Source organism: Sphaeramia orbicularis, chromosome 20 (assembly GCF_902148855.1).
Source record: "Sphaeramia orbicularis chromosome 20, fSphaOr1.1, whole genome shotgun sequence".
Taxonomy (NCBI): domain Eukaryota; kingdom Metazoa; phylum Chordata; class Actinopteri; order Kurtiformes; family Apogonidae; genus Sphaeramia; species Sphaeramia orbicularis.
Window position 1 is genome coordinate 701054 of NC_043976.1, and position 12363 is coordinate 713416.

General features: G+C 55.0%; 1 pseudogene; it reads left to right on the forward strand.

Annotated features, from left to right (window-relative positions):
• The first annotated feature begins 4538 nt into the window (after positions 1–4538).
• Positions 4539–12363, forward strand: part of LOC115411672 (dynein heavy chain 5, axonemal-like) — a 68679-nt pseudogene continuing 60854 nt past the window's right edge.

Sequence of the window (12363 nt, forward strand, 5' to 3'; positions counted from 1 at the left end):
AATTTTAAAATCTTCCTAAAGGAAATTGAAAAATATATTAAATCTTTAGAATTTATCTCTAAAAAAAAAAAAAAAAGCTCTAGCACCCTGGCAATTTATAAACAATTCTATACTGAACTCTCTGCTGCATCTATTTATTTATTATTTATTATTTATTTATTTATTTATGTTTTATTTATTTATTTATTTATTTATTTATTTATTTATTATACTATTATTTGTCTATTCTGCTTTGTGTTTTTAAATCTATGCATTATTTTCTTAAACTTATTTGTTCAAATGCTTTTTCCTTTTTGACATCTTGTTGTTTGTTTGTTTGTTCAACATGTATGTATTGTATACTCAAATATGTTCAACAAAGCTACTGTTCGCATGAATATATTCTTGCCTGTTCGTTTCTTCTGCTTTGTACTAGCCGCCATTGTGACAGATTCTGACAGATATGTAGTGCACATGCACAGATGAGATCTGGAACACAACGAACGCATACGAAAGGGCCAACCGCCGTGTCGGACCTCTTCCAGTTTGTTGCCATGACCTTAGCCCTGGAGGCCGTAGCCCGGGAGGCCTTAGCCCTGGAGGCCTTAGCCCGGGAGGCCTTAGCCCTGGAGGCCGTAGCCCGGGAGGCCGTAGCCCTGGAGGCCTTAGCCCGGGAGGCCTTAGCCCTGGAGGCCTTAGCCCGGGAGGCCTTAGCCCTGGAGGCCTTAGCCCTGGAGGCCGTAGCCCGGGAGGCCTTAGCCCTGGAGGCCTTAGCCCTGGAGGCCTTAGCCCTGGAGGCCTTAGCCCTGGAGGCCTTAGCCCGGGAGGCCTTAGCCCTGGAGGCCTTAGCCCTGGAGGCCGTAGCCCGGGAGGCCGTAGCCCTGGAGGCCTTAGCCCGGGAGGCCTTAGCCCTGGAGGCCGTGGCCCGGGAGGCCGTAGCCCGGGAGGCCGTAGCCCGGGAGGCCTTAGCCCTGGAGGCCTTAGCCCTGGAGGCCGTAGCCCGGGAGGCCGTAGCCCTGGAGGCCTTAGCCCGGGAGGCCTTAGCCCTGGAGGCCGTGGCCCGGGAGGCCGTAGCCCGGGAGGCCGTAGCCCGGGAGGCCTTAGCCCTGGAGGCCTTAGCCCGGGAGGCCTTAGCCCTGGAGGCCTTAGCCCGGGAGGCCGTAGCCCTGGAGGCCTTAGCCCAGGAGGCCTTAGCCCTGGAGGCCTTAGCCCTGGAGGCCTTAGCCCTGGAGGCCTTAGCCCTGGAGGCCTTAGCCCTGGAGGCCTTAGCCCTGGAGGCCGTAGCCCGGGAGGCCGTAGCCCTGGAGGCCTTAGCCCGGGAGGCCTTAGCCCTGGAGGCCTTAGCCCGGGAGGCCTTAGCCCGGGAGGCCTTAGCCCTGGAGGCCTTAGCCCTGGAGGCCTTAGCCCGGGAGGCCTTAGCCCTGGAGGCCTTAGCCCGGGAGGCCTTAGCCCGGGAGGCCTTAGCCCTGGAGGCCGTGGCCCGGGAGGCCGTAGCCCGGGAGGCCGTAGCCCGGGAGGCCTTAGCCCTGGAGGCCTTAGCCCTGGAGGCCTTAGCCCGGGAGGCCTTAGCCCTGGAGGCCGTAGCCCGGGAGGCCGTAGCCCTGGAGGCCTTAGCCCGGGAGGCCTTAGCCCTGGAGGCCGTAGCCCGGGAGGCCGTAGCCCGGGAGGCCTTAGCCCTGGAGGCCTTAGCCCGGGAGGCCTTAGCCCGGGAGGCCTTAGCCCTGGAGGCCGTAGCCCGGGAGGCCTTAGCCCTGGAGGCCTTAGCCCGGGAGGCCTTAGCCCGGGAGGCCTTAGCCCTGGAGGCCTTAGCCCTGGAGGCCTTAGCCCGGGAGGCCTTAGCCCGGGAGGCCGTAGCCCGGGAGGCCGTAGCCCTGGAGGCCTTAGCCCTGGAGGCCGTAGCCCGGGAGGCCTTAGCCCGGGAGGCCTTAGCCCTGGAGGCCGTAGCCCTGGAGGCCTTAGCCCAGGAGGCCTTAGCTCCAGAGGCCTTAGCTCCAGAGGCCGTAGCCCGGGAGGCCTTAGCCCGGGAGGCCTTAGCCCTGGAGGCCGTAGCCCTGGAGGCCTTAGCCCAGGAGGCCTTAGCTCCAGAGGCCTTAGCTCCAGAGGCCTTAGCCCGGGAGGCCTTAGCCCGAGAGGCTGCACAAGCGTTGCCCTCAGCCAGCTAGATCACAAGCTAGAGCACAGCCAGTCAGCTCACCAGGCTCACCAGAGCCTGCAATCATAATAAAGAAGTAACCTGGTTATAGAATTGTTATGTCCAGTACATGGAGGATTTTCAAAAATAAAGCTAGTTTATTCATTATATTATGCAATTAATTCAGGAAAGAAAGACAGAAAGTAAGTACAGGACAAGGCAGATAGGGGTGTCATGCAAAAAAAGAAACATTTTGAATGTTTTCAATTTTGCGCTTTATTATTTCTTAGACCTTGCAAGCAATGTTTCAATATAAGATACAATTTCTTTTGAAAATTGCTGGATGTGTGTTATTTCTGTGTAGTTTTTCAGAGCATTCAGTGATTTGTACATCACTAGCCTTCTTAAACTGAATTCTTATTTTTTTTTCCTTTTTTTTTTTTTTTTTTTTCTTCTACTTGTCTTGTCCTTCATCCTAACAGCAGAATGGTAGTCTGGCTCCTCCTGGTGCTCAACACATTTGCTTTGCCAAAGGAAACTTCATAAAGTATATGAAGCTCCCTTTGATATTCTACTGAGTTTATTATGAGTTTAGTTGAACCGCATTTAAATGCCGGACCTGACATGGGGGGTGTGAAGGGGAGAGAGCAAGAGAGAAGAAGGTGGCGAAGACCCTCACAAGGAAGTATCAACAATACAAACAGCAACAACCATGGAGACAATTATAATGGAAACAGTAACTGCAACCAGAACTGAGTAAAACTGGGCAGAAGAGAGAGAAAGAAACAACAAAACTACAAAAAAATAAAATAAAATATATAAGACCTATTAAATGATGAATACAAGAAAAGAAAGCATGAACAAAATATCATACACCACGTTCGCACATATAATCCCAGTACCAGATAATCCCAGTACCAGATAATCCCAGTACCAGATGATCCCAGTACCAGATGATCCCAGTACCAGATGATCCCAGTACCAGATGATCCCAGTACCAGATGATCCCAGTACCAGATCCCCACATCAGTTGTTCTCATTCATCTGCTGTGTCAGAGTGAACCACTCAAACAGACTGAGGTGAAGAACACAGACATGGAACCACAACCGCCCCCCCTCTAAGGACCAGGGGCGGACCCAGAGGTCCCCAAGGTCCGACCAACCTGCTGACACCACAGAGAGGGGGGGTTCAGCGCCCCCCTGAGAGGCCACAGTGCACCCGCCCAGCCAAGGCCCCAGGGGGCCAGGGACGCCAGCCGCCACCCCCCTGCCAGGGGCCGGCCACCCAGGGGCGAGCGAGGTACCGGTCCACGAGCCCCACCAGCCCAGGAGCCACCCGTCCCCCCTGGGCAGGGGGTCCCACCAGCACGCCGGGCCGGCCCAGACAGCCCCCCGCTGTGGGCCGGTGTGCACCCTGATGCCACGGCCAAGCGACCCGGGGGCCCACAGGACCACCCCCCCATCCCACCAAGCCCAACCCCCAAACCCCACACACCCTCCAGTCCCCCACTCACCCACACAAGCATATGCACACACACCCACTGACACCCAGACACACACACCACCCATCCCACATGTTCGACCACTCACACACACACACACACACACACGCACACACACACACACACACACACACCAGACACGTGTATCCGGAGCACCACCCCCCTGCAGCAAGCAGCACCGCCGTGAGTTCCCCCAAGGCGCGGCACCCGAGCGCAGCCCCAGCGCCAACCGCAGCCCAGAGCGGCAACACCAGCCGCCAGGAACCCCACCGCGGTCCACCACCCCGCCAGCAACCGCCACCCCCCCCTACCCACAACCACCACAAACGCCCGCACACACACACATCTTTCCAGGTCCTAACACATCCTGCGGCGGGCGAGAGGGCAGCTAGCCCACCCCCCCGACCACAATCCCCATGCGCACACATCATTCATCAGAGGGCAGCACCCCCCAGCAATGCAGCCAGGTGGGACCCAAGCCAATGTTCCAGCCCCCCTCCTCCGGGCCCCCCACCCCGGACAGCATCCAGGAAACAGGGGTGTGGGAAGAGCCCCCCTCCCCCCCCGCCTCCCCACCTATCAGTGTTTTGAAGTGTGAGGTGTGTATGCAAGCGGTTAAAATTGAGGAGCATAACTGCGCACCACTGAGGGCGACGCCACACAGGCAGCCCCACCCACCAGCACGGCACCGCCCACCAGGCGCCACGCAGCCCACCCCCCAAAAGTGAATGTGTGGTGTTAGTGTTTCTGTGTGTTGTGTTGTGGGTGGGTGTACTTAAAATTAAGGAGTTAGCCACCCCAGGGTACCACAGAGGGAGGCCATTTTAGTGACCCCCCCCGCCGTACCCCCTCAGGATGTGCACCCTCCCCAAGACCCTACGTGCTTTGTGTGAGGGGGGTGGGGAGGCGAGGGGTTGGGGGATGGTATGACGAGCCAGCCGACATTCAGCCCCCCCGTTCCCCAGTACCCGCCCCCAGGCAGGGGCCTCCAAGTAGCGGGGCAGCCCAGAGACCCCGGGCACCCAACGACCACAGCCAGAAGGCCGCCACCCCCCAGAGGCCACTCACACACCCAATCATCCTATGCAGTTGAGGGGGCACAGACCCGGGACCAGCCGCCCCAAAGCCCCCCAAACAGGTGCGGGGACCCCCCACACTCCACACCCCCCCAGTCTTACACGCACTAGGGACACAGCGATCACCGGCACAGTGCCCCCCTGCAGCACCAGACCCAGTGACCAGCACCCTCACAGAACCCCCGGAGACATCCCCCACCCCCCGCAGGGGCCGCAACCCCCCCGACACACCTGCACAGCCCCCCCTCCTTCACCAAACATACATGTACATCCACACACCTGCGCGCGCGCACACACACACACAATCCCTCATTATGCACACATGAGCACCCACACACTCACACACAAACACACACTCACACACAAACACACACACACACACACACACACACACACACACACACACACACTTAAACTGAAATCTCAAAGGTAGAATGTCTCAGTACTCAGTTCAGACTTTAAATCTTTTCATTGAAATCACAGTCCTTTTCACACCATCATACCTACATAAGATTTATGAGTGAACCTGAATGTTCACAGTGTAGCCATGGTCCAACCTCTCAGCTGGACGGACCACTACTCTACCAGGCTGACAGGAACCAACGGTGTGGGAAAGCTAAAGGGGGCGGACTGTGCACTTCCATAAATAAAGGCTGGTGCACAAACTGTACACTGATTGAAAAGTGATTGCTCTGAAGCAGTACAATTCTCAACGGTAAAGTGCCGTCCACACTGTGAACTGAGCGAGTTTACGGTTGTGTTCACTGTGGCCGTGTACATACCACCAAGCGCTGTAGCAAAAGAGGCGCTGAAAGCACTTCATGACAGCATCAGCCATCTCCAACACAAACCCCCGGAGGCCCCGTCTGTAATTGCAGGAGACTTTAATCTCATTAGGCTCACTGATGTACTGCCAAACCTCTGCCAGCATGGCAGTGTGGCCACCGGGGGTGCTCCCTCTCTGTTTACACAATAAAGCACAAGCAGCAAACACAAAAAACATCAGTGTGTGTCTTCCTGGGGCAGATGACATGCTGCAGGACTGCTTTCAAGATGTTTAGAGAGGCAGCAACTACAGATGGTCATGTGGACTTAGAGGACTACTCTACATCTGGGTACATCAGTATACGTGTGGAAGATGTTACAGCTTCAAAGACAGTTACTATCCATCCCAACCACAAACCATGTGTTAGAATATTGTAATATTAGAGTATTCTCTGAAAATACCAGGTGTCCACAGTGTGAGTCATGGATGGGTCATGACAACATACCTGTAAGGACATCTGGACACATCCACTCAGGATATGTCTACCATGTCTTCTCCATCTGCCTGTTTCCATCCAGTTCAGGACCAGAGCGGCCTGTTGCCCTTGGGAAGGGTCAGCCCACAGGGGGGGTGGGAGAGGAGTGCAAACGTGGTCACTGAACCCATGCATCACTGTGTTTTGGAAAGTGAACTTGATCAACATCATTCTGTTTGGGCACTTGGACCAATGGTTGTATTATTCATGTTCTTTTCTAAGGTCTTCTGCTCCTGGTGTTAGTCAGTCAGCTGCTGCATCTACTTGTACGTACTTGACTCTTTTATTGCATTTCCACTTTGTGGTACCGGCTCGGCTCGACTCAGCCTTTTTGTGTTTCTATTATGAAAAAGGACCTGGAATCTGGTACCTGGTACTAGTTTTTTGGTACCACCTCCACTGAGGTTCCAGGACTGGGGACCAGATACTAAAGGTGACACTGTGTAAACACTGCAGACCTCTGATTGGTCAGAGTCATCTGTGCCCCGCCCTTTTACAAAAAACAGATGTGAAAGTTGACAGTAAATGTAGCGGTAGGTGAATCCACATGATGACAGTAAACTGTGAAACTACACCAGTCAGTCAGGAGATTCAGTCTTTGGTGGCCGACGTGAAAATTCAGCAGGAGTTTGACCAGACAACAGGCAACCAGTGAGTTTATCAGCAACTGTGAGCAGAGCACACAGAAGGAACGCACCGCATCGCTATGACGACCAGGGACTGGAAAGAGGGAGGATCTGGAATGGAAAGGGTCTGGAATAGGACCTGGTACCAAAGTGGACCTGGTCTGGAATAGGACCTGGTACCAGAGTGGAAAGGGTCTGGAATAGGACCTGGTACCAGAGTGGAAAGGGTCTGGAATAGGACCTGGTCCCAGAGAGGAAAGGGTCTGGAATAGGACCTGGTCCCAGAGTGGAAAGGGTCTGGAATAGGACCTGGTACCAGAGTGGAAAGGGTCTGGAATAGGACCTGGTACCAGAGTGGAAAGGGTCTGGAATAGGACCTGGTACCAGAGTGGACCTGGTCTGGAATAGGACCTGGTACCAGAGTGGAAAGGGTCTGGAATAGGACCTGGTACAAGAGTGGACCTGGTCTGGAATAGGACCTGGTACCAGAGTGGACCTGGTCTGGAATAGGACCTGGTACCAGAGTGGAAAGGGTCTGGAATAGGACCTGGTACCAGAGTGGACCTGGTCTGGAATAGGACCTGGTACCAGAGTGGACCTGGTCTGGAATAGGACCTGGTACCAGAGTGGAAAGGGTCTGGAATAGGACCTGGTACCAGAGTGGAAAGGGTCTGGAATAGGACCTGTTCCCAGAGAGGAAAGGGTCTGGAATAGGACCTGGTCCCAGAGTGGAAAGGGTCTGGAATAGGACCTGGTACCAGAGTGGAAAGGGTCTGGAATAGGACCTGGTACCAGAGTGGACCTGGTCTGGAATAGGACCTGGTACCAGAGTGGAAAGGGTCTGGAATAGGACCTGGTACCAGAGTGGACCTGGTCTGGAATAGGACCTGGGACCAGAGTGGAAAGGGTCTGGAATAGGACCTGGTACCAGAGTGGACCTGGTCTGGAATAGGACCTGGGACCAGAGTGGAAAGGGTCTGGAATAGGACCTGGTACCAGAGTGGACCTGGTCTGGAATAGGACCTGGTACCAGAGTGGAAAGGGTCTGGAATAGGACCTGGTACCAGAGTGGAAAGGGTCTGGAATAGGACCTGGTACCAGAGTGGACCTGGTCTGGAATAGGACCTGGGACCAGAGTGGAAAGGGTCTGGAATAGGACCTGGTACAAGAGTGGACCTGGTCTGGAATAGGACCTGGTACCAGAGTGGAAAGGGTCTGGAATAGGACCTGGTACCAGAGTGGAAAGGGTCTGGAATAGGACCTGTTCCCAGAGAGGAAAGGGTCTGGAATAGGACCTGGTCCCAGAGTGGAAAGGGTCTGGAATAGGACCTGGTACCAGAGTGGAAAGGGTCTGGAATAGGACCTGGTACCAGAGTGGAAAGGGTCTGGAATAGGACCTGGTACCAGAGTGGACCTGGTCTGGAATAGGACCTGGTACCAGAGTGGAAAGGGTCTGGAATAGGACCTGGTACCAGAGTGGACCTGGTCTGGAATAGGACCTGGGACCAGAGTGGAAAGGGTCTGGAATAGGACCTGGTACCAGAGTGGACCTGGTCTGGAATAGGACCTGGGACCAGAGTGGAAAGGGTCTGGAATAGGACCTGGTACCAGAGTGGACCTGGTCTGGAATAGGACCTGGTACCAGAGTGGAAAGGGTCTGGAATAGGACCTGGTCCCAGAGTGGAAAGGGTCTGGAATAGGACCTGGTCCCAGAGTGGAAAGGGTCTGGAATAGGACCTGGTACCAGAGTGGAAAGGGTCTGGAATAGGACCTGGTACCAGAGTGGACCTGGTCTGGAATAGGACCTGGTACCAGAGTGGAAAGGGTCTGGAATAGGACCTGGTACCAGAGTGGAAAGGGTCTGGAATAGGACCTGGTACCAGAGTGGACCTGGTCTGGAATAGGACCTGGTACCAGAGTGGAAAGGGTCTGGAATAGGACCTGGTACCAGAGTGGACCTGGTCTGGAATAGGACCTGGTACCAGAGTGGAAAGGGTCTGGAATAGGACCTGGTACCAGAGTGGACCTGGTCTGGAATAGGACCTGGTACCAGAGTGGAAAGGGTCTGGAATAGGACCTGGTACCAGAGTGGACCTGGTCTGGAATAGGACCTGGGACCAGAGTGGAAAGGGTCTGGAATAGGACCTGGTACCAGAGTGGACCTGGTCTGGAATAGGACCTGGTACCAGAGTGGTCCTGGTCTGGAATAGGACCTGGTACCAGAGTGGAAAGGGTCTGGAATAGGACCTGGTACCAGAGTGAACCTGGTCTGGAATAGGACCTGGGACCAGAGTGGAAAGGGTCTGGAATAGGACCTGGTACCAGAGTGGACCTGGTCTGGAATAGGACCTGGGACCAGAGTGGAAAGGGTCTGGAATAGGACCTGGTACCAGAGTGGACCTGGTCTGGAATAGGACCTGGTACCAGAGTGGACCTGGTCTGGAATAGGACCTGGTACCAGAGTGGAAAGGGTCTGGAATAGGACCTGGTACCAGAGTGGACCTGGTCTGGAATAGGACCTGGGACCAGAGTGGAAAGGGTCTGGAATAGGACCTGGTACCAGAGTGGACTTGGTCTGGAATAGGACCTGGTACCAGAGTGGTCCTGGTCTGGAATAGGACCTGGTACCAGAGTGGAAAGGGTCTGGAATAGGACCTGGTACCAGAGTGGACCTGGTCTGGAATAGGACCTGGTACCAGAGTGGAAAGGGTCTGGAATAGGACCTGGTACCAGAGTGGACCTGGTCTGGAATAGGACCTGGTACCAGAGTGGACCTGGTCTGGAATAGGACCTGGTACCAGAGTGGAAAGGGTCTGGAATAGGACCTGGTACCAGAGTGGACCTGGTCTGGAATAGGACCTGGGACCAGAGTGGTCCTGGTCTGGAATAGGACCTGGGACCAGAGTGGAAAGGGTCTGGAATAGGACCTGGTACCAGAGTGGACCTGGTCTGGAATAGGACCTGGTACCAGAGTGGACCTGGTCTGGAATAGGACCTGGACCAGAGTGGAAAGGGTCTGGAATAGGACCTGGTACCAGAGTGGACCTGGTCTGGAATAGGACCTGGGACCAGAGTGGAAAGGATCTGGAATAGGACCTGGTACCAGAGTGGACCTGGTCTGGAATAGGACCTGGGACCAGAGTGGAAAGGGTCTGGAATAGGACCTGGTACCAGAGTGGACCTGGTCTGGAATAGGACCTGGTACCAGAGTGGACCTGGTCTGGAATAGGACCTGGTACCAGAGTGGAAAGGGTCTGGAATAGGACCTGGTACCAGAGTGGAAAGGGTCTGGAATAGGACCTGGGACCAGAGTGGAAAGGGTCTGGAATAGGACCTGGGACCAGAGTGGAAAGGGTCTGGAATAGGACCTGGTACCAGAGTGGACCTGGTCTGGAATAGGACCTGGGACCAGAGTGGAAAGGGTCTGGAATAGGACCTGGTACCAGAGTGGACCTGGTCTGGAATAGGACCTGGTACCAGAGTGGAAAGGGTCTGGAATAGGACCTGGTACCAGAGTGGACCTGGTCTGGAATAGGACCTGGGACCAGAGTGGAAAGGGTCTGGAATAGGACCTGGTACCAGAGTGGACCTGGTCTGGAATAGGACCTGGTACCAGAGTGGACCTGGTCTGGAATAGGACCTGGTACCAGAGTGGAAAGGGTCTGGAATAGGACCTGGTACCAGAGTGGACCTGGTCTGGAATAGGACCTGGGACCGGAGTGGAAAGGATCTGGAATAGGACCTGGTACCAGAGTGGACCTGGTCTGGAATAGGACCTGGTACCAGAGTGGAAAGGGTCTGGAATAGGACCTGGTACCAGAGTGGACCTGGTCTGGAATAGGACCTGGTACCAGAGTGGACCTGGTCTGGAATAGGACCTGGTACCAGAGTGGAAAGGGTCTGGAATAGGACCTGGTACCAGAGTGGACCTGGTCTGGAATAGGACCTGGGACCAGAGTGGAAAGGGTCTGGAATAGGACCTGGTACCAGAGTGGACCTGGTCTGGAATAGGACCTGGGACCAGAGTGGACCTGGTCTGGAATAGGACCTGGTACCAGAGTGGAAAGGGTCTGGAATAGGACCTGGTACCAGAGTGGACCTGGTCTGGAATAGGACCTGGTACCAGAGTGGACCTGGTCTGGAATAGGACCTGGTACCAGAGTGGACCTGGTCTGGAATAGGACCTGGTACCAGAGTGGAAAGGGTCTGGAATAGGACCTGGTACCAGAGTGGACCTGGTCTGGAATAGGACCTGGGACCAGAGTGGAAAGGGTCTGGAATAGGACCTGGTACCAGAGTGGACCTGGTCTGGAATAGGACCTGGTACCAGAGTGGAAAGGGTCTGGAATAGGACCTGGTACCAGAGTGGACCTGGTCTGGAATAGGACCTGGGACCAGAGTGGAAAGGGTCTGGAATAGGACCTGGTACCAGAGTGGACCTGGTCTGGAATAGGACCTGGGACCAGAGTGGAAAGGGTCTGGAATAGGACCTGGTACCAGAGTGGACCTGGTCTGGAATAGGACCTGGTACCAGAGTGGACCTGGTCTGGAATAGGACCTGGTACCAGAGTGGAAAGGGTCTGGAATAGGACCTGGTACCAGAGTGGACCTGGTCTGGAATAGGACCTGGGACCAGAGTGGAAAGGATCTGGAATAGGACCTGGTACCAGAGTGGACCTGGTCTGGAATAGGACCTGGTACCAGAGTGGAAAGGGTCTGGAATAGGACCTGGTACCAGAGTGGAAAGGGTCTGGAATAGGACCTGGTACCAGAGTGGACCTGGTCTGGAATAGGACCTGGGACCAGAGTGGAAAGGGTCTGGAATAGGACCTGGTACCAGAGTGGACCTGGTCTGGAATAGGACCTGGGACCAGAGTGGACCTGGTCTGGAATAGGACCTGGTACCAGAGTGGAAAGGGTCTGGAATAGGACCTGGTACCAGAGTGGACCTGGTCTGGAATAGGACCCGGTACCAGAGTGGAAAGGGTCTGGAATAGGACCTGGTACCAGAGTGGACCTGGTCTGGAATAGGACCTGGGACCAGAGTGGAAAGGGTCTGGAATAGGACCTGGTACCAGAGTGGACCTGGTCTGGAATAGGACCTGGTACCAGAGTGGAAAGGGTCTGGAATAGGACCTGGGACCAGAGTGGAAAGGGTCTGGAATAGGACCTGGTACCAGAGTGGACCTGGTCTGGAATAGGACCTGGGACCAGAGTGGAAAGGGTCTGGAATAGGACCTGGTACCAGAGTGGACCTGGTCTGGAATAGGACCTGGGACCAGAGTGGAAAGGGTCTGGAATAGGACCTGGTACCAGAGTGGACCTGGTCTGGAATAGGACCTGGGACCAGAGTGGAAAGGGTCTGGAAGAGGACCTGGTACCAGAGTGGACCTGGTCTGGAATAGGACCTGGGACCAGAGTGGAAAGGGTCTGGAATAGGACCTGGTACCAGAGTGGACCTGGTCTGGAATAGGACCTGGGACCAGAGTGGAAAGGGTCTGGAATAGGACCTGGTACCAGAGTGGACCTGGTCTGGAATAGGACCTGGTACCAGAGTGGAAAGGGTCTGGAATAGGACCTGGTACCAGAGTGGACCTGGTCTGGAATAGGACCTGGTACCAGAGTGGAAAGGGTCTGGAATAGGACCTGGTACCAGAGTGGAAAGGGTCTGGAATAGGACCTGGTACCAGAGTGACCTGGTCTGGAATAGGACCTGGTACCAGAGTGGAAAGGATCTGGAATAGGACT